Below are 27,030 nucleotides of genomic sequence, written 5' to 3' on the forward strand. Positions count from 1 at the left end.
ATTGGAAAATAATGACATACTTTACCAGTCTGTGTCTCCTGAGGAACAGGCTCTTTGTTTTAAAACAGTAAATTGTTTCTCTGCCTTCACATCCAGCATCAAGAGTCTGGTACATGCTAGAAACAACAGACATTATTTGAGGTAATCTTGAGGTCTCTAAGAGCCAAAGAAGATGCACAGGCAAAGTCCTGAAGCCTCTCTCCCACCCTGTCTCAGAAATTGAAAGTGTTTTAAACTAAGAGCTGGTAGAATAAGGAAAATAAAATATGTCTGGATATGAACTGATCTCTTTGACCCAATTAAAACTAATTCTTTGATATATCCTGTATGTTGCACACTTTATACCCACAGAAATTCAAATTATTTCCAGGGAAATCAAAGTTGTTTTAGAGTGATGGATTTTTTTTTTTTCTGAAATAACTCATCCCAAGTAATATTGGTACTATGTATGACATAAGATCATGTATTTTAAAATGTAGTGCCTCCTATGAACATTCTTCTGAATTAAATGTTTTATCTTTTCCTTCAAAAATTGCCATATTGGAAAAAAATATATTTTTTCCTAGCACCTGCTTAATCTTTTGTTCCGTAGATAATTTCTCATTACCCAGGTGTCCTCTTATGGACACACAGAAAGATTGGGCTCAGTTTAAGTGTGAAATAATCCTGTTGCTTCTATCTGAGAATGAATGAGCCTAGGATTAGATCAGATAAAACACACTTGAGATAAAGTGCACAAGGTGGATTATATGGGAAAAGAGGATTTAGTGAAGAACATATCCACAACTTTTTGTTAACATAGAGAATGGTAGCTTTTGTAAGCAACATTTATGGAAACTCAACTGGAGGTTTAAAAGCTATGTCTTTTGTTGTACATTTCTCTGCATACATTTGCTTTGTAGTTGGTAGCTTTAACTTTGGAAGCCATGCTGGGCCTTGACTCATGCTCATTTTGTTTAATGAAAAGCTAAGGATGTACTTTTACTCACAGATTCTTGTTTTGTTTTCTTTGAAGTTTATTAAGCTATCCAGTAAGATGGGAGGTTCATTAGGTTGTTATTATCATGGCCACAAATTAAGCATCAGTTCCCTGGGGAGTTATAAGCTTCAAGTGGATGTCAGAGCCATACTTATTACAATATTTACTTAATTAACAAGTTGCTGCTTCTTGTCATATAAAATACAAACATGAACTCTGCTGTCCATATTAGACACATACTCTCCACCTGCTGAATGTTTAAGATCCACTCATCCCATTTAAGAACTCTTATAGAATATATAACTCTTTTTTTTTTCTTGTTCTACGATCATTTAAAATGGTTAACCAAGAATAATTAAGAACAATAGTGCTTAATTTAAACATTATATGAAATCTGACATTACTATTGACTTTGGTTCTATATGTCAGAATACTGGTAGTTTCCAATACCAATAAAAGCACTTCAAAATTAGCCAATTATGATTTGCCAAAGCACCTTGAAAGTCAACATGTGAGGGGTGTTTTTCAAGTAGCTGGCTGGAGATCACTGGAGTTAAGAGCTCTCCTAAAAGCAGCTCAGAAGTAATAATAATGATCTGTAATAAAATCAGGCTTTTCATGGCTGCAGCACACATCTTTTATGAAAACTTGGGGAAATTCATATACGAGGCAGATGTGTCATCACAAATGTCTGAAAATCACACTTCGTCACTATACAGTTTTTTCCACCTCTTTAGTGCTTTAATTGTACAATGCTGTAAATTTTAGAATTACCAAATCTTCCCATTGAGTCTTTTGAAGATGTCAAGCCATGTAAAACAAAAATGTTATTTTCTTTTCTCAGATACGACTTCTGTGAACAGATAGGACTATTAGGAGGATGTCAACACCACAGAACAATGTCTGTATTTTTTTGAGAAACGTGTGCTCATTTTTACTTCAGAGGTTACACTTGGCAGTACAGGTTATCATCTGTCAAACTTATCATTTATATGCTATCTACCATACAACTCCTACCTCACTGAATAACTTCTTTTTTTTTATCCTGTTTTTATATCTTATTGATTTATCTCTCACCCCACCACTAACTTTGGTACGGTCCATTCTAGCAGCCCTTTTCCCTATAGAAAAACTCTATAACTATTTACCTTTGGTAAATCTTGCTCTAGAGAGGCCCATCGCTTTTCCCAGCTGTGGAAGGAACACGGGCTTCTTCTAGTGCCAGGTTCATTTTCTGGTTCTTCTTTCCAAATGAAAAGCTGACTTGATGAAGTAGTCACCTACTAATGGATAGGAGTTCTGAAATTAAAAACATTATTCTCTTGTTTTGAAAATGACAACACAAATCATTGAAGCTAAGTAAAAACCAACACCGTTTTCCAGCCTGAATGAGTCAAAGTGATTCTCATTTGCTTTGCTAAGTCCATATAAACCACTTCCAAGTAAAACATAAGATTTACGCTCAAGTGTAAAAGAAAGTGAAAAACCTGTCCTGATCCTCTTTCATAGTAAATATAAAAATGTTTTCCTCTTAACTATGCTTACTAAATAAAAAATCCTAAATAACTATGCTTACTAAATAAAAAATGCTAAAGTTCTTGCTATGTATTTTTATAAGTTTACAATAACTAGCAAGGAATATTTAAAACTATTTTTTAAAAAAAGTAAATAGTAATAGCAGTGTCTGAAGATACAGTGGTATCAATATTTGAGACACCACTGAATCCCAACTAGGTCAGAGTAATATTCAGGCCATCATGCAGACAGCAACCCAGTGTTTGCATTTTGTAATCTTCCCTGTGTTTTAACTTGCGCTTTTTAAAATCTCATACTCTTTGAGAAGATGCATTTAATCTTCGTTTCTTACTCAGTTCTACAAGTCAAAGACTTCAAAATATTCACAAAAGTAATTTACAAAAAAATCTAAAAACTTAGTAATAATTTAAATATTTTTCAAGAGAAATAATTTGAAATGTTGAAATGAAGGGATTAGTTTCCATCCGGGCATCTTATAATAATTAAAAGAAACAAAGAAACAGACACAAAACAATGTCATTAGTCATTTCAGTCAATCAGGGGCTGCATCATAACTTTGCATAGGGCCAAACGCTAGTGAAGTTATTTATAGTTAAATAAATGTCATAGAGATATGACTCTTGCTCTCTCAGAAGTGTCTGGAGTTTCTAAAATGTATCCTAATACTGGGAAATAAAACAATGTTTTCTATAATCCAGTAATAATGATTACAAATTAATAATGAAATGATTCTCTGGTGAATTTTATTCTTCTACTGTTCCTTGAAATAGATTTGTGATTAAAAATAATCCTCTGTAATTATATCCACAGAGCTGTTTAAGCTTTTTATCACCGCTAATGATAATATGGTCATGCTTTCTATGAAAAGTGTATTTCTCAACATGATGTGCTGTAAACAACGTGTCTTTAGGCTATTTTTGACCTTTAACCAATGGGAAAGGTCTGTCTAGTTGATCTCATCTAACTACACAGCAGGTACAAGGAATTAAACCAATTTAGTTTGAGCCCTGGTACAATATCAAGTATCAGACAATGTTTTCCAAAAGGAAATACTTAACAAGCTTGTAATCCTCTATTATATTTGTCTACACAAAGAGGTTAAAAACAAAACAAACAAAGAAAAATAACAACAACAACAAAACCAACAAAAACAAACCCTGAGCTATGTTCAGCAGACTGGAATCCCAAGCAGAAATCCATGATATCATGTAGTTCATAAAAGTTGGCAAGGAGCACTGCTGTAAGCAAATTATAAATAAACAATCCACTCTGGACCTATACTGTGTCAGACTGCTTGTAAGGTAATAGAAGAAAAGTAAAACACTGCATTGCTGGCACCAGCAGCCTCCAGATATTTGCCTGATTTTCAAAGTGAACTGTACTTTTCACTGGAAGAGCAGTGAAAGAGATTAATAATTAAAAAGAAACATTGAAAACAAAGCTTTAAAGAAAAAAAAAAAAGACACACACACATTAAGTAGGTTCTTAACAGCACAAGTATAATTTAAAGAGACAGTTTTGCTTTTAGTATGGATACAGGTCCCAGTCTCACCGTTCTTGCCCTACCTCTTTGCTGAGACAGAGCCTGATGTTTCTCCCAGGCAGCTACACTTCATGAAGAATCCCTGAATTATGAAGGTTGGAAAAGACCTCTAAGATCATCTTGTCCAACTGCCTACCTCCCACCAATACTGCCCACTGACCGTGTGCCTGCCAGTGCACCACTTCTCTTTCTGAGAAGTATTTCCTAACATCCAACCTCCCATTCAGGAGCTGAAGTACACGCCCTTCATTTACCAAGCAGCATTAACAAGAAAATGTCTATTTTTTGCATGAGATGCTGGAGAATATGGTGTCATCAGGTGAGGAATGGGTTTTCCTGAGATTTCATGAGAATAAACTGGTTACTTGTGAGAAATCTTATGATACAAAGGGACAAGTTAAGAGTTCATTTGATCCAGAGCAGTCATGCAGTTCAGGGTGCAGTTTTGTTTTCTAAGACCAAAGTTTGCAGACACCATGCATTCTTTGCCTGGTGCAGTGTGGGATGACCACTGACCCCGTAAGCATCCAGGCTTTACCAAGCAGAAGCAAAAGGATGCTGATGCTGTATCTTTGCTGGTTACTTTGGAATGTACATACATAATGGAGTATGGAGTTCAGTAATACTGCTTTTGTTACAGTGATGTTCATATAGGCAAAGATGAAGTAAATACTGCTTTTTGCATAATTTTGGCCAATTTTACTCATCAAAAACACCTCCTGAAAATTTTCCCTGTTATCTCTGACCATTTCCTGCTTCCGAAATTTTAATTGAGTAAAAATTGGTCTTGGGGCAACCTAGACATTGTTTTGAAACTTTTTAAACTTTCTTTTCTTTCTTCTTCTTCTTTTTTTTTTTTATCTAATAGTATCATTATTTATTGGTGTACCTCTTTAGAGAATATTCAAATGCTTAAAACTGGAAATTGAGCATAATGCAAGCCACTATAGAGCAGATGCCAAGCTTGAAGTGCTCTTAGGAATACATATACCACGTTTTAATTTCAACTCCTATTATTATACTAACTAGTCACAAAATGGCTTCCTATTTATGCAATATGTTATCTGTAATGTCACTTAAATTGAATAGATGAGTGCCTTCTAATAATGTATGTTTACTTCATGAACTTGTAGGCAATTACATTGTAATTATGTCTTTTGTAGGTCCTTTTTTTGCTGACACATAGTGCACCAGTGCATTTTAAGTGTAATTGCAGTTCTCCCTACCATTTAGGAAAGCTGAACATTGTTAAAGGTTTGTAAATTACCTACTCTTAGACCATAGGCAAGTAGGCAAATTAAATGGTGGTGTCAGTAATATTATAATGTAAATTGGTGCCAAGCATAATCCAAGGTAGGAGCATTTCTTTGCAGAACAATACTTATGTTGCACCTCAAAAACTGCAATGGAAAAAGCAGACACTCACTAACCTGCCAAAGTGTGTGTTTCTGATGTCTGAAAAACACATGCAACATATAGCCTACATGACTATTAACTAACTACGTAAAGAAGTAAATGTATATTTACATGCACATAGATTGCCCAACTGTCATACAGCCATCCTACAGAAGTGAAAGGTATGCGAAATGCCAGTATGTCTGAATGTCATACCTGCTTCTTGGGAATGATGTTTCACCAGAGAAAGAAGAAAATACTTCCCCAGCAGCCTGCAATGTCTTGGAGGGAGGGATGAAGACAGACCATTCTCAGGATGAAATCTGTATCATCCCTATTCCCTTCTTGCAAGATCTTGTACTCACTTTGAGGAAGGAAGGAAGCAACCAGCCTCTTTGTGCTTATTCCTCACTTTTTCCTTGGATAAAAGCATAAGCCCTGTGAGGACTCGCAATAGCATGGCACTGAAGGACAACTGTGTGTTCTTCTCATGGTTTTACCTTCTCAGCAAATCCACAGACTAGATCCTCACACAAACTTGAGTTTGAGGCCCCAAGGTCCTTGCAGCAGAAGAAACCCTTCAAGTATAGAGAAGAGAGAGGAATCCCTATCCTTACTTCAGCAGAGCAGTGACCTGTATCCTAAAGGCAACTTGAAGAGCACAGGTAAAAAGAAAACCATCTCACAGCATCAGCATGAGGCTGTATCTTCTGCAAGTGGGTGCCGTCTGATTGGGGCACAGAATTTTAATATGAGGTTAACATATTTCAGCCTGGTGCTTTAAACCTATTCTCTGTGTGATGTATCATTATTCATTTCGCTATATGGACCACAAGATTGCATTTTACTTATTTTTTTATCCCCTTTTTGGGTAAAACAGGCATTTAGAAGCAGAGAAAAATGTATTTGTCCAACTTTTGCAATAATTCATGACACAGTTATAAAAATATTACTCAACTAGTATTATTGGTTATAATGGTATTGCTTTATAGAACAGAAATTTGAAGAGTTGGCAGTGTGTTTACAATAGGAACTTGAACCATCACATGCATGGGCATGTCAGTATAGAATTTTTTTAAAGTGGATTTATGTCGCCCTATGGGGCTTAAGGGGATAGTGATTATTATACACTGAGAAATGTGCATTTAGCTTATAAAACCAATGTCCCACAGAGGTGACCACTCTAGAAAGACCAGCAACATCACTTAAGTAAATTAATTTTGAAGTACTGTCCTGTCACTTCATGCCTCTAGGCCAATCACTCACTGGTGGAGACATCCTAGTTTTGGATTAAACCAGCTCAACCATGCAGACTGTAGCCACTGCATGGGAATGAGCATCTGGGATTGACAGCTCACAGATCTTGGCAATAGAGGCCACAAGTCCAATGACATAATTTTTATTTAGAGTAAAATTCTAGTGGCATTTTGGTAGAATTCAATCTTCAGTAAATATTTATCAGAATAAACCCAGGAGGCCTGATGCTGAACACACTTGCTTTCCTTGCAACTTGGAAGTAGCAACAGAATTATACTAATGCAATTCAGAATAATATCCTATGGCTGGATGCAAACATTGGTCTGGAAAAATGGAAACAATCATGTTCACAGGCCCAGCAAACACATAGTAAGCTGTCTCTCATTTTATACTTTCAGAGATATGAGGAATTTAAAGTTCCTCTCTCTATTGGTGTTTCTAACTGGAAGTGAGAGCTGCAAAATATATAGTATAAAAAAAAACACTGAGTAGCTGATAGCCAGTTCCCCATGATTGCTCTCTCCGAAGGAAAGGGACAGAGAAATGGCACAACACAGGCGCAAAGATATTAATTATGCCTGGTTTTACAAGGGAAACGACACAGCATTCACCCACCTACACGTCTTTAGCTTTGTGCACCTCTTCTCTTTTTGGTTTTCTAAACGCATGTTGAGCAGGCTGAAGTTGAGGGCTCCTTACTGCAGCCTTACCAGCAGCTTTCTGTTACTGTGCTGAGAGTGACTCAGCCAGCCCCAGCATCATCTCCAGTAACTCTCACTTGTCTGGAATACACCTACTAGTGCTATAATTTAAAGAAATCAATTGCAGTTTGAAGTCTGACAATTTGCACAGGCACAGTAATAATCTCATACTCACAGGCCTTCTCCTGTACCACTTTTGTTGTCACCTTTTTACATTAAACACAAAAGGGTTTTCAGTAAACATCAGTGCTAAGTGCTATTCCATTTAAATGGACATAAATTATTCAACTACTGCAATTATTGCAAAAATGTAACTTTTAATTTGAGGAGGAAAAAACTCCCTTAATTGCTGCATTCAGTAACTATTCTTTTATACTCACAATGGACTTAGAAGAGAACAGCAAAGAAGTGAGGAATCCTGTTGCCAAACACAGCCCCTAAATTACTGGCATGTCTATGAAGCTTTCTACTTTAATGCACTTAGGAGGAATAGCTCATCACTAATGATTTGGAAATACAGACCACATAGATCTTTGATTCAAAGCTGAACAGCTTTAAAATCATATCATGCTTCCTCTCCCCCACCCCCCCAAGACACATACAGATGTAAAAAACCCCAGTATAAATAACACCAAAATACCATACGAAGTGCAACGGTTTCTCTACAAACTCTATCACCTGTTTATTTCTCACCCTCAGTACTAACACTAAATTGGGGCTCATGAATTATTCATGAGGGGCCCTTTAATGGGATCATTTTTTCTGGCTAGCACTGACACTAATGCTAAGAAAAATCTCTTGACATTAATCTTGGGTTGAAGAAAGCCCCAAACACCTAGTTTTCTTCTGAATGTTCCCTTTCCTCCTATTTAACACATTGCAGAAACCAGCAATTCTGCATCTCTGTTATGCATGAGTGTGGGCATGGGCGGGTAGAAGGGAAGATAGAATGTTGGAAAGGGAATTTGTAGCATTAGGATTTTCACTTTGGGGACTTTGGTCCAGCTCACGTTAAATTTAAATTGAAGTTTCCCATTGCCAGTCCCAGATAGAAGAATCAGGTCCCAGAGCCTTGGTCTTTTTTGCACGTGTGCCCAACCTCTATGAAGGAAATGGGAATATCTGCTTGAAAAAGACAAGAAAAATATGAATCTATAACTACATTATTTTAGATAAACCATCTAGAGTTGATTAAAGCTTTTTTTCCCCATTATTTTATAGCTATTCTGATGATTAAGTGATTCAGGGTATTTCCCAGGGCTGATTACAAGTGTAATAGGCTCTGGTCTTGCAATTGCAAATATGACCATTGACAGAGGCATAAGAAGCCAAAAGTAGGTACTGGCAGAATATTCCTGCAAAACGTTATCCAAATTACAGCCCTTTGCCAAAAGAAAAATTTCTTTAAGGTGTTTTGATGTATGAAAAAGAAGCTTTGTTAGAGAATTGTGAAATGCAGTCTAAACCACAGCTTGTTAGCTAGGACCATATGATACAGATATCCACCTCCTCTCCCTAGAAGCTCCTTTGGTCACACTGATAAAACTACCAACTTTCCTCTCTTTTTTTTTTAATAAAATACCTAAACAGCAATATATTTATTTTTCCAGCTGTAGCTTTTTGACATCTATAATGGTTTTGTGTCTAAATCTGACAACATTTGTAACAAACTGGCGACTGTTACTGCTGGAATGTGTCCTGGAGGCTTTTTCTGTCGAAGGAGATGACAGTAACTTTTCCCATGCAGATTAAGCTGGTGTTTACAGATTTGCCCTGGGTGTGCATTTTTATCCAGCTGTGATCAAGTAACACTGCCTGATGAGTGCCAGACAGATCTCCTGATACGAAGGCCTTACATGCCCATCACTTCTGCACAGAACATGGTTCCTAATCTGGACACTACGGCAAAGATCAGTTATTATTTGATTTTTATTTTGCCTTTATTTGTACATACCAAGGTGCTCACATGAGAATGTGAAAAGCTTAAATGCTTGAAAACCACCTTGTCAACACAAAATAACACAACATGGATTTAAAGTATTTTTGATCAAACTCTCAGTTCCCAATGCTGAGTCCTAACTGAGAATTTCAACACAAAAAGAATTAAAAAATAGGGTGGATATTTTCCCAAATTAGAATTTCTTTTTTTTTTTTTTTTTTTTTTTTTCCCCCTGTTGAGTAACTTTGCCTTGCATGCTGCACATATGAATCAGTGATATGGCAAATTACAGCCTCAGCAGCATATAACCTTTTAGCAGTCAACGAAAGTGTGAGGTCGAGGTTGTTTGCCTTTGTGGGCAATACACATTACACTGCTATACACATTACAATGATATTTTGAGAAGTGCTAGGGGTTCCACATTGCTTTCTGAGAACTCCGGCTGTTCAGTCTGGAAGAGAAGCTCAGTTTCCTAACATCTGATTTCCTGTTTGGAAGTTTGAATGGATAAGAGTAAAAAAACACTCAATTCTTTGAATTTGAATTTAAAATGTATTCCTAAAAATTAGCAACATTAGCATTGCTTGAAGTATTGGCAACTTATTTCACAATCACTTTATGATTTCAAGCTGATACTAAAAATACACGAGTATGCCAAAATAACACTCATAAAAGTAGTGTTTAGCTTTGTGGACCAGATCAGCTCTTTTATCAGTGCTTTTGCTACTTTCAGAACAAGTGATCCATATCTATTTTGGTGCATATGCAGACAATACGTCTCATTTCACTTCAAAATCCCACACAACTCATACACCTTTCTTGCTCTTGTTCTAAATCTTGCACAGGCAAGTGCTAAGAAACTGATCCTCCATCGTAGGCAACAGCCAGCTCTGTGTCATCTAATGGGTCTTACAAATTGCAAGACAATTTCTTCCAAAAGCCAATGGTTAGAAGGTACTCAATGGAAAAGAGCAATCTATCGATCCAGCCATCCGTCAACCTGTGTATATTTCAATAGTTTCTACCAACAGCTGGTGTAAATCATTTCAATACTGGCTGTACTTTGAGTTATATTTGTGCTTATGACACAAATATAGCTGCAGAAACCAGTGGAAAAACTGATTCAAGAGTCTGTATATAGCCAGTATTGTCTAGAGAATATTTTTATTCCTTTCTAACTGCACACTTTATCAAAGTGTGAACTAGTGAGCTCAGGGAAGCACTGAGTTATACAAAACCTTCCACCTCTGGGCCACAGGTTCAAATGTGGACAGGTCATTGGGACTGAAAGTCACTGCCATCTGATGGCTGTCTGGTGACTTGAACAGAACATGCTAGTGGGCTTATCCAGATTCACTAGGCAGATGTCCATATCGCAGAACACACCACTACAATTTGTTCTCTTCTTGGCAGCTGTAGCTGAGAAACCAAGGAATAAATGGGCATATCTCCTCCTCTCCCAAACCATCATTTTCATTCAACTGGCAGGGTATTACGAAGGAACTTGCACTTGGAATCAGCAAGAATAGGGAATACACAGCCGTTTTACTCATTGCTGAATTCATAAATTACAATATATAAGCAGTAGGCCATGCCAGTTGTAAATTGCTCTTTGTTCCTCAGCTGTGATGAGCATGGAACAAGCATTGCACAGGTACAGCAGAGGTTTCTTGGTGTGTCTGCACACATGCTGTAGGGTGGGTTAAAAGATACAGCCTCAGAAACCAGTTGAAGCCTTCTTCAGTAACCAGCTACAGCTGAGTATACGTTATACACATTACTGAGATAGAGTTCCTTAGGTATGTTTGTATAGAAATGACCCTATGGGTATATAAAGGATCTCACTGGCTGACAATAATTTGGCTACTCCATAAAACTACAAACTAAGTTATTACATTTTTAAAAGAAATACTATTTTTAATGAATAATCTAGCAATTAACTCATGGAAAGCTTATCAATTTTTGCTACTCAGTTCTAACTTGCTAAGCTCATGATATTCACTGAATTATAGAGGAAAAAAAACCTGCATTCTAATCAGATTTTGAAAACACAAATTAAGTTGCTCTTTGACTACATGGAAACTTGGAAACTGTTCTCCTCTGAAACGTTTCCCTGGCTGTACTGAAAATTTGGCATCATGTGATCATATGATTGTGAGTAATTAAATAGCCAATAACACTTACAGGCCACATTTTAAAAGAATTTTAAAAGAATTTTAAAAGTGGCTAGTTATCCAAATACATTAAAAGCTGGCTTTAAATCACATCAGAAGTTCATGAGCAACGACTCTGAGAAATCTAAGCAGCCTTACATTCATTTCAGAACTCCTTTTTCGTGTAATGACTGTACCCATTTAAATCCTAATTCATGTTAAAAAGGAGGTGAATTATTTATTTTTTCAGACCAATAATTAATTAATTAGTTAACGAACTCAGTTAATGACAGCTTCAGCTTTGGAAAATAATACTGTACATTACTATCTGATTTATCACAAAACTCATCTACTGGAGCTAATCAGAGGTGTCATTCATCTAAGGATCTGTCCCAGAATCATTTTAGTTTTTTTTAATTGGCAGTAGTTTAATTGGCACGAGTGCATACATTTAATTCATTTATTTCTTCATTCATCTCAATGAATACTGGATTTTATCCTTTAGTGCACAAAAAATAAATCTCCATAGAGATTTTTATTGCACTTATTGATTTAGAAGGATTTGCTGTACTACTTAATGTTTGATTTGCTGGGGAAGATGTGGGATATTTAGCAGTCACCTGTCTGTTATTCATTTAGCTAGGTGTTCTATGAGCTTTGCACTCTTTAAAATCCTTTTCAGGAGACTTAATTTTCACCTGCATATATACCAGCTGGCAGCTCCCTATTCTTCTTCACCTTGCTGACAAGTAAACCAAGAATCTCTGTACTCATTTTATAAGCATCCCATAAAGATTACTTCTGAACACAACAGCCAAGGCTAGATATGAACTGCTTTTCTCTGTGATGAAAGGCCAGTGTCCGATCAAATGAGCCATCTAGGCCCTAAATTGGCTTTACAAAAATAGTTTTAATCTCTTCATTGTCTGACTTCACGGCATGGTATTGCTGCCCTTAAATGAAAGATACATAAAAACGGTTAGTACAGCTGGTCAGAAAATGTGCTTGAAGTTTAGAATCACATATCATTGTTTATACAGATGACTATTTGGGATAGACTTCAATAGAATTTGACTTTACTAGCAAAGGAGAAGGCTTTGGCAATAGCATAGGGTGATCAGCAACAGCAACTCATATTTTCCAACTGAGATCAATGTGGCCTTTAATCCATTAATGCAGACCTAAATATCATCTGACAGATATGAATAGAAGACAGTGAAAATGTGAGGAAGAAAAGTCTGGAGTAGTCAGATTTAAGAGACTTGTTTCATATTCCAATTCATTTTAGTACTCTACAGGAAAGCAGCCTGTTTCTACAATTTCAATTAGCATACCATAGATAGGGACTGAAAATGCTTCTTTTCTGCTAACACAGATGCTTTTTTGTTCACCTATTTTGAGCCTCTGTTCACAGAATTGGATTTTTACAAAATCCTTGGAAGCATGTTAGCAATGCATCCTCATGAAATGTCAAGAAAGGGGTTTGTTTGGAATGGAAAGTTGCTGACAATCACTCCAAGCCATTTGGATGCCAATTTACATATTTAAATGCTAATGCCAGACTGGGCGAAGGGGAGAGGAAAACCCCAAAACAACAAAATCACAACCCAAACTGAGAAAGCTCCCAGCCCCGTGCATAGTAAATCAAACTAAAAATAAAGATGACGGCAGTGTCTGCGAGCAATTTGGGTGGTCAGAAAACAATGGTGCCCTCTGGTTTGAAAACAGTGTTTAGTGTTTGCACTGTTCTTACTTGTCACAATAAATTTGGACCGGGTTCCTGTTTCCTGAATTGACTGAAGCTTTTCATTCTTTAAATTTCTAATGTGTTATGTCACATCTTATTGTATTTCATGGTGTCACATTGCATTATTTTGCATCATTGTCTCTGAAGTTGATGAAACTCAACACAACAGCACATGACAAAAAGGAATAAGCTGCTGCTTGTACAGACTAAGTATTGTAATTCAATATCTGTTAGATGCAGTAGTAGATAGATGCAGATAATCTTGAACTTTTAATAGTTGTAACACCTCAATCAGATAGTGAGAAACCTGCTCAAATTACTGGTTTATTGGAAACCGAGGCCCTTCTCCTGGGAAACACAAGGTTGTCATTATTTACTTGGTATCAGAGTATGCTGCTGCTGCTTTTCAACCTCTGTATTGTTAATTTGTAATGATTAGAATGAGATTTGAGACATACTAGGGTAGAGCATTTCTCAGAACGCAATAATGAGAATATCCATTTGAGACAGCATTAAAGGCACAATATGACTGTTTTGATTTTACAGCACAAATACAGTACAGAACCTTGGGACTATTTCCATTCATTATGATTAAGCCATGTCATTCAACAGACAGAAAACTGAGTTCTAACCCCCCTCCTCCTCCCCACATTGTTCTTGTTGAAAGCAATGACATAAAAGTGCAGATTTATAACCTAACAATTATGGTCTGCTTAAGAAAAGAGAATATGTTTATTTTGAGGGGAAAAAAAGACCTTTTTGTTATAGAATATCAAAGTTTGTAGTCCACACAAAACAAACAAACAAACAATCCTATCATTATTGCAAGTGCAATTCTTTTCTGAGAAGAAACAGATGAACATAAGAATTTAGTAGCAATCATGATGGGCCATCATGACAATTGTTCGGTACTGAAAAAACATGAAAAGTTTGTAGAAATATACTGAATGGAAAGAAAAAAAAATTAAAAATAAATCAGTCTGTCTTTCAGTGAACTTTTTTTTTTTTTTTTTTTTTTAACCTCTGGATGTGTTTTCTGAGTGGATGTGACTCAAGGTGTTTGTGTATAACCTAATTATTAATTAACAATTTTTGCTGTTATAAACACATTTCTTATAAAGAAACATGGTTTTTTCACCCCACTGTTCTGGTCATTGCAAGACATGAGCAGCTGTTGCTGTTTGAGAAGAGAATAGACAAACTAAATATATTGTGTAGTATTGGTGTTGTATCAAGGAGATAATGTTATAAAATATATCCACAAGTACAATGAAAAATTTGCTAGAAATTATAGTAAACCAAGGAAGGGTCTATAGAACAAGACTGCCTGAAAAACAGGGCACAGAGCTGACAAGAAGTTAAGTTCAAGAACATGCCAGCACATGAATTACATGGCATAAGCCCAACTAATAAATCTTTCCAGTTCTGTGTTTACTCCCACACTCCTGTACTGATGGTTCTGGTGTCTAGAAACCTCCTGTACACTTCTTGTCCAAATGTATTCATAGCCAATTTATGCCCATTTGTTGTCATGTCAAAATTATCGTTTAATTTCACGAGCTTTTGTTTCTCCCAAGGGTTTACCTCATAGTATAGATAGCAACTGTGTCCACTCTCAACCTCTGTTTTACTGGGCCCAGCTTCTTTTCAGACAGTCAGCCTTTCCTCTGATCACCACATCACTCACTCTTTGCACCTGTTCTAAAAAATAAAACAAAAAAATATATATTTGTACTGCAGACACAGATAATCAGAATTCAAGGAGATGTCTAACAAGCATCTTGATCAATGGTGTGAATACTCCATTTGCTCCATTAAAAATATATTCCTCGATATATCTTTAAATTGCATTTTCCCTTTCTGTGGTTTAAGTGCGCTGTTAGTTCACAGTAATTCTATGACTGACTGTTAGAACTAGGTGTTTTCCTCTGTCATTTCCCACTGATGAGTCTACAGTTCATAGCAGATACTTTTCATTAGTCCCGAAGTGCATGACCTTGCAGAACATGACCTTAAATTCCGTCCCATTTCTATTACCCCAGACTTCAAGGTCATTTAATTCTTCCTGTATAATATTCCAATCCTCCTCTGTATTCGTGACATCTCCCAGTTTTGTATCATCAGCAAATTAATTAGTACACTCCTACTTCTTCTGCCTAGGTCATTAAGGAAAATATTAAATAAAATTAATCCCCAGACCAATCCTAAAGGAACTCCACTAGTAACTTTTCTCCAGAGAGAGGAAAAAATGCTTTCAACTTAGATCACTCTCATCTCCTTTTCAGACACTTCCTTACTTATATTACAGTCCTGATACTTGCCCTTATCTTTTCCAATTTAACTAATAATTCCCCATGTAGTAATGTACCCAACACTTGACTAAAACACAGACAGGTTGAAACTAATGCATTTACTTTATCTCAAAAATCAAGTTATCTTTAAAATAAAGGAGTAAGACAAGTTTATCTTCATGATTTTTTAAAAAGAAATTCATGTTGCATTCAATCTCATTTTTCCCATTTTGAGCTTTTTTTTTAAATTTATCTTTAAAGTCTTCATTTAATTTTTTGAGTCACAGCTAGATTATCTTTAATTTCTACACTATCCTCAATGCACAGTGATTCTCTTGTGCATTTCCTTCCCAGTATGACTGAAAAAGCTTCTGCCATCAGTTTAATTTGGTTTGCTATGCCTAACTCCGCTTGACTTTTTCCAGTTCTCTGAATCATTAATCCTTATGAAGTACCAATGCGTATCTTTTTATTGCTGGCATTCTTCCCCCTACCACTATTCCTTATTGAGCTTTTATTATTTCTTGTAAAATGTCCGAGGCAGTAATTTACCTAAGACATAAGACGTATAGCCCCACACATTAGTCCTCCTAGCTGGAGGTACATCACCGTGTTGGTTTAGTAATTGCCTGATAGAGATGATACTTGAGTGAGAAATAACTGCGCCTTCCTGTTAGTGAAATTTTCTTGTCTAAGCTAGGCAAAGTCTGTCACAAAAGGGAAATAGATATTAGGTTTTAACATATATCGTAGGGACTCGTCTGCCTACTTAATTGCATCATTGGTGCTCCTTACCAGTTTCCCAATAGGGATTCCTCTGCCATCCTTCTGATACCAAATCATTCATTTTTACCCACACTTGTTGCATATTGCTACCCATTACATCTTTCCTTTCTCCTAGCTTTCACACAGTAACACACCAAAACCTGAGTGCCAAAAATGGCAAAGGGACTGTCAGCAGGCAAGGTTGCTGCAGTGGCAGTATTTTTGGTGCAGCAGTATGCATCTGTTAGGGAGGGATGTCAAGCTTCAATGCTGTGGAGATTCAAACACTATCACAAGGATATCAGTTATGTCTTTGACTCATCTTTCCCTTGCTCAGGCTAGGCAAAATAAGAAAAAATTATATGCTCTATATAAGAATATACAAAAGAAATATCAAAAAGACTTTTTTTTTTCCCCTAAATGGAGCTATGCATATGTATAGAACATATTCTCCATTAGTAGAAGATATATTGAGATAATATGTATAATTAAGTTTATAATATAAAATAATATAATATATAAAAAAGTAATTGCATAAATACATATATGCATGCACAATGTCTGCAAATTTAAAACATTTTTACTGAGCCAACCAGAAATAGGAGCTATTACATCAAATCTAGTACTGCTGGCCTTTGGAATTGTTTTTTTTTCCTTTCACTCTCTCTCCCCACAGTAGCATAATCCTTATCTTCTTAATTAATTTCTGCAGATTTGAATACAGTATGCACTCATACATTGATAGTTTCCTTTATATAGCTGCTGTCCCGAATGGTTGTATAAAATTTCTGTCACTGATCAAAAGCCCTCATCTTCCAATAGTATCTCTAACTCACTGATGATTCTGTGCTTGCATACAGCCAGAACTATCAGTATAAGTCATACAACATTATGTTCTGTTTCAAAGTTAATACAGCCGAATATGAGCCAATGACATTTTTTGAGGGGAGACTCCTGAAGGGTTCTTATCTTTCTCTAAGCACATGATCTTTTTAATATTATTCTTGGCTTTCATCTGTATATATGTGGAAGAAGAAACCCTGCACACTTACTGCAGGTCCTTAAGTGCACTACAGATCAAGGGGAGGGATGAAGCACAGAAGCTGTAGTGCTGGCTAAGCCAAATTTTCCATAGCTCTGTTTCTTGGCTCCAGCACTGGTGATTGGTAGAGGAAAGCAGAGACAGTGATGTGCAGAAAGATTTTTTTCTGCAGTTCCTCCTCCCACACTCTGGCTATTACTGACTTAGGAACTTAGTAAACTTCATGTTGCTTCCTGCTCAACTAATTTAAGACTTACAGTTTCTTGGAGAAGTGAAATCCACAAATGATAGCATTTTCTCCATTTTAAACCTAAAAGGCTCATTTGGTTTGGGTGCTCTGCATCTTGCACTGTGAGGAACAGTGAGTGATTATTCCCAGTTCACATTCTGGTATTCTCTCTTCTGACGTGGACTTTGCAAGGTTAAGAGTCTTCAACTACCTAAACTCATTCTTCCTGTTGTCCTTGAAATCCTTTCCCAGTTTTCCTATATGTTTTTGGAGATGGGATGATCAATACCAGACACAGTGACACATTGCTGTTATACAGAAGGTTTACACAGAAGCAGAGTCCTTTGGATTTCTTCCCCTCTTTCTCTTTGCTAATAATGCTTACCAATTTGCAATTTTGACCACTGTTGATGTTTTCAGAGAATTATTTGTATAGACTCCAAGACATTTTTTTCACAGGATTAAAGTTATTTTTCTCTATGAGTATTGGGATACATTACTGAGCACTAAAGATGAGGTTCAGTTTCCAGTTTCAGGCACCTAAAGTTGGCAGCAGAGTAAACGTAATGTCTTACTTCTGCTAGTCTCATGTGATATATCAAATTCTTGTATGGATATGTCAGAGTCCCTAAAATGACTCTAGATACCTATCTGCAAGTAACAGAAACATATCCTGAATGTCCTATATCATCACTTCATCACCAAAATCCTATCCAAGCCTTGACAGCCTCTCACAGACCTAGCAATATTGAATACTTTTATACCATCTGCAAACAGTGACACCATCTGAATCATCCTCCACCCTTTATAAAATGTATTTATGAACACACAGACTGTATTCTCTATGATGCCATTAGCAACCTCTTCTTTGTGAAAATAGTTACTTTTTTCCTGCCCACTCTCACCTATTTTTATTCAGGCATTAACTAACTCATTTTCTCTTACTTACTTACTAAGAACTTAATCACTTAAAGACCTTTTGAGTGAGGGATACTCTGCATGGCTTTTTGGAAATGCAGAGGTAGTACCGTGATCACACAACTTACGTTGTTCTTTGAGCTCCCAGAAAATTGTATTTATTCTCATCAAAACTGTATTAATACTTACGTACTTGGTACCAAAGTCAAACTTCTGCAATTTCACATTTGAGTTCCATCTGGAGAAGTATCATCTGCTCCTCACAATTAGATGCTGTTGATTTTCTCCTCTTTGTTCCAAAATCTCTTCTATGGACTTTTCAGTTGAAAATAGCTTCTTATATTTACATCTTGCAAGACTGAACCTGGAAGAAAAGGGTATCCTGATATTGTTAATACTAAATACTGATTTAAGACTTTAACTTTTCTTCTGTGAATTTACGCTGCTTAAATGCTCCATTTATATTTTCAACATTGAACTCCAGGAATTCTATTCAGGACATTCAGCAGACTCTGCTGCACCCCTTGTACAGAAACTGAAGATGAACAAAAACATCAGCTGGGTTTTACACAGCTGCCCAATACAACATCCAGGTCACAATCCTCCAGATTGATATTTCTTCTGTACAAACCACTCCCAGCACACACCTAGTGTTGGTACTGAACATAATTCAAGAAAAATGAAATCAAACCAGATATGTGGATAACAAAGAAACATTTTTTATTGATGGAGAAACCTACTCACTCTTAATATAAGACAGAAGTAGATAATAATATTCAGTATGTCACCAACCTTATTGTCTTTGATCTAACCCTCTGTAAAAGATCTTTTTTCCTTCCTCATGTAGTGCTATCATTTTTACATACATTCAGTGCCAGTCATCCACTGTCTATATCACAAATTAAAAAAAAAGTAAGTACACATTTCTGCTCTTCAGAAGGATGTAAAATGCCTATTAATTATATATCAGCCATATGTTTTCAACTGTAGACATAGAGTTAAAAAGGAGTTTTGTGATAGACGTATCATTTACCGAACTGAATGGATATTTAAATCCCAGTTGTCTGAAGAAGGGAGAATTGAGTGTCTAGTGTCTGTCTGTAATATCTCATTGAAATGAACAATACTGTGCACTTACAGAAGAAGAAAGAAAATTGCTTGGACAGGTAATATGAATTCCAGACATGTTGGTGATTGCTTCGCTTTGCTATTTCTGAAGTGTCAAATTTTTAAATCAGTGTTATTCACCTCTAATTAATAATATCAATAGTCTAAACCCAATTTTTCCTATAACTGCTTTTTCATGTGCCTTTTCCATATATTAATACCCTAAGTCAGTATGCAGGCTTGAGAGGCCTACAACCTCATGTTTATAGTTCAGCAGCACTTATAGCTCAGCAAGGACCTTAAGCTGTGCTTTTCAAGTTTTATTAAAAACTAGTTCCCGTTCCATACTGATTTTCCTGCTGTGCATACGAAAACGCCAAAAGCATTTTGGGGGATATTAACAAATTTCAACAGCACAAAACCAATCCTACATTTTGGAGATAATTAGACCTTCTGAAATAATTTTGAACAGGCAGTTTCCTTTGTGATCTGTGAGTAATTCACTTTCATGGACACATATCCCTTCTTAGAACTGGCTAGGGTAATTTACACATTACAAGGCTTGTAGACATAGTTGGCCACTTATCCAATGCTAATAAATTGAAAACGTGCGTTTATGATTTAACGGAGAAAGGAAGATGTGAATGAAACGCAGGTAATTGCTGAATTACAGTTCTGCTTGTGGCAGCTAAAGAATACATGAATAGAGCTATCTGGAAGACACAAGTTATTTTGCATCAAATTTCAAAATGTTGATTTTTCTGCTAACTATTTGAAAACAACCATATGACTGTTCTTAAGAGAATGCTTATTATATTATATTATAATAATGTCTATTTCCAGGCAAAATGATTCTACACGTTCAAGTTGAGCAAGACCGTATTCTTCTCCTTTTCTGAAAATTAGAGAAATAAATGAGCCAAACTGTAAAAATGGCAGATTTTATTGCAAAATATTTCACTTTCAAGAAAGACTGCTTCTTTGTTAAAAATATTTCTGCAAAATATTTCTACAAGTTTCTTCGTCTCACTGGTCACTGGCTAAATTCCAGTGCCTAACTTCACAGAAAGTTACTTCTAGATTTGATTCTCTTCTATTGGGAGTGAACCTCTGTAGGTTCACAAAGAGCTTCAGTTTTGAAGAGCTCTCTACTTCAAAAGAAGAAACCTTCTCTTTCTTTACCAGGGTCTCATTCCGGCCTCTGCCAGCATCAGGTTTTTTTGCCAAGTTTGTTATAAAGTCTATGGGAAAAAATAAGCCTGAGAGCTATTAACAGAGGTGGAAGTTTGGGAGAGAAAAGGGAACACAGTTGAAGAATATAGAAGTGCTGTATTGTAGCACATAGGTGATGCAGCAAAGAGCTTTCTCATCTGTGTGCAGTTTTTCTTTGCTCTGGCAAAACCTTTTTTTTTTTTTAATCTTGTACTACTTGATACTGAATTCCTCCCATCCCTATCAGTTTTTAAACGGACTTGTATGAAAAAAATCTAACCCCAGAATTACAACTCTCAAGCAGAAAACAGAGACATAAACTGAACAGTGAGGGGCAAATGTCATAATTACAGCAGTAAAATCCTGAAAATACTGTAACACTGAAAGCAGCTTGAAATTGTGCCACAGCAACCAGCACAGAAATGGAGTCAGCAAATACAAGCATTGTGGTTCTTGTTTAAACAAGCAATGTTAGTCATAGTAAAGAGAAACAGATAAAAGTAAAGTACCCAAAGTGCACAGACATTCTTCTCCCTAAATGTTCACAGATAAGATTTTTTTTTAAGTACCAGTAACTGTTTCATTCTGCCTTTAATTATGGAAATCAGAAGGAGCATCCCTAGGGTGGGTCATGTCAAGAAGCATGAAAGAGGTGTAAAGAGTGGGAGGCCTAACTCAGCAGTTACATATTCCTGTTCAAAGAGAAATTTGAAAGTGTTTGTCAGACTTTTGTTGTTCGCCATCTAAAACAATTCCCATTACGAACCACTGAACTAAATTTGTGAGCTCTTCAGATTCATTTTTGAGGCATTAATGACTGATATGCTGTACAATTACTTTGTACTGAGCAGACAAAGTATTTCAAACACAGCTCAACATTTCCTGCCTTCCTTCTTAATTCAGACATTCTGGAAATGGTGTCATTCTTATCCCACCTCCTATTATTTCTGCTCTACATCTCCAGTGGCTTCAGATCTTCCTGCCGCCCATCTAACATGGTCTTTGAATATCCCTCAACAACTCACACCAGCCACTGGCTTCAGAATCAGCCCTCAGCAGCCCAGCACTACCTTGGAAAGTGGATGTCATTATTGCCATTGATCACCAATGGAGCAGGGGATCTGTGTTAGCTGAAAAGGCGTCTAACTCTTCAGTATTACCTCAGTTCACGGTGGTTCTTTTTCTGTCTCCTGATACTTTATTACAGCAGAATCATTTTAATTGGCACATGCTGGTGGAAACAAAACTGCATCTGTTGAGGGCCAGATTCTAGCACTCCTGCTCAGGTGGTACAAGTCCCTTGTTCTGGACTGTGTCCATTGAAATCAAGGGATCTGCCCAATTGTTAAAGGTTCATAGGAACACATTGTTCTGATAGGTATTCACTTTTATTCCATAATATGCTTTAAAAATACACACTGTATAAACCATTAAAAAAACTTCTATTAAAGTAAGTTTTGCCATAATAGAGCAGGGAAGCAGCGGGAAGTGAACAAAGGCTACCCAGCACGACACTTATGCTAGAAAACACCAATTCACACCTGTTAACTACTGTGAATAAAATCTTTGGAATCAGTTCCTCAAAAAAGTCAAAGAAAGAAAGAAAAACTGTTCACCATGAAAGAAAACGGGAACCTCAGGTGTGCTGCTGAAAGCTCACAGAGTCAGATCAGCATTTATAATCAGTCACTTCTGAGACTACCTGAAGGAATGGAAGGAGGGGACTTGGCAGGTACACAAAGTACAAACAAGCACTGAAGAATTGGTCCTCATAATTTTGAAGTGAAATAGATGATAACAACACCAGGTCCCAGCAAAGATACAATGTTCTAAACTAAAAGTTCAGCTAGGGCTTTGGTCCTGGGAGATAATTATAAAGCTGTCTGACCTAACTGACCCAACCTAATGAAATGAGTATAGCTGAACTGAGGAGAAAAGAAAAATATACAGAGATTCAAAACATGGTTCCTGATCTGTGACTGCTATTCAGATTCCTGAGAAAATAGACACGTCACTGTCAAAGGCTTTTTCATTAACAGATATACGCACCCAAGCAGAGTATAGAAATAGAAATGGACAAATTCTGATCCCCTTTATGTATGTCCACAAATCTGGACATACTTCAGTAAAAACTGAAGTGATTGTACCCAGGCTATCTATTTAAGCTCCTATAGACATTAACCAAGCATTTAATCATTATTTTTACTTTATCAGTCTAATGTCCAATTACACATCCTTACCTTTCTGAGGATCACACACTGGGGCAATATTTCATCAACCCGAATCATCAGTGGAAGTCTGTCCCCTCTATTAATAATACTATTCCATTACTTGGAATAGAATGCTCTTGAAGAGAGATCTAAGATTACTGAAGAACTTGCAGGTTTATATCTTACATATGTTAAATATGTTTTATATTAGCCCTGGGTCCAAAGTAAGCTTGAAGTAGGAAAATTCAACCGTGAGAAGTGTGGCTTGGTGAGTTTTCTACTGTTATGAGGCTGCTTTCTCAATGAGCTGCAGGAACATGCTGCTGAGAAAAGGCGATAGGGCTTGCAGATCCACAGCTCAGCAATTCTTGGCATCACAAGCAGCCCAAAGGGCCTGTTCACAGATGACACAGCATAAGTCCTGACACTGTATCTCACTCTCCCTTATTTACAGATACACGTCGTCTTAAACAAGGGACGCTTTAGTGAGCAAGAGCAAGGTACAGTACTTATTGTGCAAATTCAGTTCAGCAGAACTCCAACTAAAGCATGTTAGCCTCAAGGGCTTTTCTCTCAAACAGTGCTCCTAAGTTCTCCACAGAAGGAAACTTGCTGAACTATATCTTTCTGAACTTTAAAGAAAGTCCTGGTTCTAAGCTGAATGATGGGGTAAATGAATGAGTAACTTCACTGAAAGCAGGTAGAGAATCCATATAACGCAGTCATTACAAGAAAATGTTCCTACCTTTTATTTTAAACTCTTCTCTTGTAAGAACATTATCCATCTCAGATGCTTTATTCTCAGCAGCAATCCTTAGAGTGGCCTTTGAGGATTCTCTTAAATAACATCTAGTATGGACATATAAAGGAAACAGACCAGAACAATCAAATCTGATGATTACTTTTTAAACTTAATTCTAGCCTCTCTCTTATTCCCAGACCACTCCTCACAGTCTCCTTTACCCTCTTCCCAAGCCAGTTTTATTCCTGTCTTTTTCTCCCTGGATGATTCCCTCACAGCAGGAAGAGAGGTACCACTTTCACGCAACTCCTGCTGAGCATCAGTTGCTCCCATGTAGACTATTTCTTGAGGCTCCTTTGCATGGCTCAGCCTACCCAGATGTAAAAAAACATTTATTCCTGTCATAGTTGCTTTAGCCTTAATAATTACCACTTTTCTGTGCCATTTCGTAGTTGGTCACAGTGAAAGCTCATTTTGTTGGAAGGTGACATGCTGCCTATCCTGAATCATTTCAGATTCAGTCCTGAATTCTGAATGGGATCTTGCCTCATGTAATATATCACAAGGTGCCTTAGTTTTGTCAGGGAAAAAAAGTATATATCCAAAAGAATTAGTGTTTGGTTGTTAAACATCTCCTGATTTTCTTACTGCTTCTTTGAAACGATGAGCATCTCTAGGAAGTCACGCTCTGGTTACATTCTGGTATAGCAAAGTCTTGATGGACTGACTTATACAATGTCACACATTTGAATTTGGACTAGATGTTCAAATTGGAAACTCATAAGACCTTTTGGCTCTGGTAAATAAATAAAAAGAAAAAAGAAAAAGAAAGAAGCTCGGGCCTTTTAAAACTTGTCCCTACACACTTCTGCAAACAACTTGGTAGAACTGCAGGTGAGGAAAGCAATGAAGTTCAGTGAATGTCTTATCAGATATGAGGGTGTTTTGTAGTTTACCACATATTGTAGATCCTCCCTACAGACCCATTTCATTTCAGTTACTTTAAGCCAGCATCATTTTTCATCTCTGCTGCATTCAGCTCCTCATCTTTTTTGGCTGTGCAACTCACATACTTTCCTTCTTTTGGTTAGGAAGGAATACACTTTTTTTTTTTTATAGAATCTTGGAAGAAATTCTGGGACAGTGATGAAATAGGAGAGGGTTAGAAGCAGATACAGTCTGAATCTGCAGAAGGACTATGCACTCACACATTCTTGACTTGATCGTGCAGCAGAGGAGTGTATACCAGGATTGGCAGCGGAAAGTGGATGAGTTCTTTCAGACTCTACATAGGAATAATGCCTACGATGGGGTTCCTAACAAACAGGCCCATCCTCAGTGCAAAACACATCCTTGTTGTTTCTGCAAGACACAACTGCACTGTTGCCTTTGACCTTGATGCAATCAGTATTTGTATTTTGTCTTTGAAGTGGGATTTATCAACACCATTTGGCTTCTTTTATTTCCTACATCAAAATAGATCTTAATTCCATGGATATGTTTCTCCTACCCCAGCCCACTTAAATGTCACTAGCTTAATTATGTCTCTAGTTAGCAATATTGTTAGCTGCTTGTACAGGTTGTATCTACCTACAAAACTATTTGTAGGTAGACTGGTCTTTCTTTGGCATTCACAACCATTCTTTCACAGGTACTAACAATTCCTTTTTTAAATGAAATTTAAAAAATACAGATGCTTAAATTGGAAAAGAGCTGCTCCAAAAGTAACACCTCCTATTTTAATCTGTTGGCCCACAATATCAGAGGTGGATATTGGCAGTATGGCAGTAAAGATTGAACCTTCCCACCAATATCCATGTGGGAAAAATGGTGCCCTCTGATATTCATCAACACTTGCTGAACATTTATGGAGACCAAACAGTGGATATGAGTGCAGTGAGGTGGTGGTTGGTGTGTGAGTGGCAACTGAGATGTGAAAGACAAGCCACATTCCAGATGACCATGAAAAATTTTACAAGCACTGCATGTGGCTCAGTGTCACTGCTTGCAGAAATGCACCTAATGGTGCTGACTGTGTTGAAAAATAGTGTTTTGTAGCTGAGAATTTACTTTATCAAATAGTGTTATTGTATCCTTTGTATCTGTTATAGTTTCCATGGAATTAAAAAGGAGGCATTTCTTTCGGAGCTATTAAATGTAAAAAGTGAACTTTAAGAACACTTAAAAAAAAAAATCATTTCCTGATGATATATTTGAGAAAACCATTACAATTTCCTTTCTGTACTGAAAGATTCAAAAAGCAAATAGAACAATAGTAAACTTTAACAGTAGATAATAACACTGAATATCCCGCACAGTCATCAATATTAATGATATCTTGTAATACTAATTTTAAGAAGCACACGAAGATTAACATTACATATTTATTAGCATATTACTCAAATGAATTATAATCTCAGAAATCACTACTTTAATTTTTTTTTTTCCTTTCACTGGGCAAAAGCATAAAATGACACAAAGTGCTACTCTTGTTTACTTACTCTTCTTGCAGGGTTGTATAATCTTTTTGTTATGCCACCACCAGGTAGATCTTTCTTTCTGCCCTCAAGAATCTTTTTCCCAGTTTCCTGAGTGTGATTGTCTGATGGAAGGAAATAGGAAAGACATCAATACCACCAGTTCAAATTTTGAAAATAGGTTACACTTGCAAATGTTCTCCCCTTTCCCCCCGCCCCCATTAAAAATACATAGCTTTGGAAATATTTTTGGTAAGGTTTCAAAGATAAAGACATGACAGGATCAAGGACTAAGGGATAAATCACTCTTACAGTGCTAAATTTTTTTTACCAGGACTGGAAGCAGAGTTGGCAAACTGATTTCAATTAGTCAGGCCTGACTATATACTGGGGAGTCTACTCTTACATATCCATTTTTTTTTTTTTTTACACCAGTCCTTCTTTTGGATTCTTAGATAAAGGAGTATAAAGTGGACATTCTCCACTTGATGCAATTTCACTATACAGTGATTCCCATCAATGTATAATTAAAAGTGGATTTCCTTTTCCCTGTTTGGCTGAGGTGGGGGAGGGTCTGTATAAACCTGGTTGATGTGAAGTGAACAAAGAGAACTTTCATGAGTTCTCCTGCAAACAGTCTATCAGTTACAATTCCTAGTGTTCACACTGCTGCACTGTTCAAAAGGAGCTCTAAAAAAAAAAGTCAAGCAGGGGGTCCAAGAAAAATTCAACCCGCATGCCAACTAAGGGAAAGAAAGAGAAGGCAGGAAAAAAAACCTAGCTTTTG

General features: G+C 36.7%; 1 long non-coding RNA gene across 1 annotated transcript; it reads right to left on the minus strand.

Moving 5' to 3' along the window:
• Window positions 1-35: 35 nt before the first annotated feature.
• On the minus strand, window positions 36-26,364 carry LOC149916611 (uncharacterized). The gene is made up of 6 exons (XR_016469460.1): window positions 26,268-26,364; window positions 23,770-23,873; window positions 18,689-18,859; window positions 14,835-14,951; window positions 2,128-2,262; window positions 36-116 (listed from the first exon to the last, which is right to left on the minus strand). It is a non-coding gene; the product is annotated as an uncharacterized LOC149916611 (long non-coding RNA).
• Window positions 26,365-27,030: the final 666 nt, after the last annotated feature.

The sequence above is a fragment of the Phasianus colchicus genome, chromosome 10 (assembly GCF_987193195.1).
Source record: "Phasianus colchicus chromosome 10, bPhaCol1.hap1.1, whole genome shotgun sequence".
NCBI lineage: Eukaryota > Metazoa > Chordata > Aves > Galliformes > Phasianidae > Phasianus > Phasianus colchicus.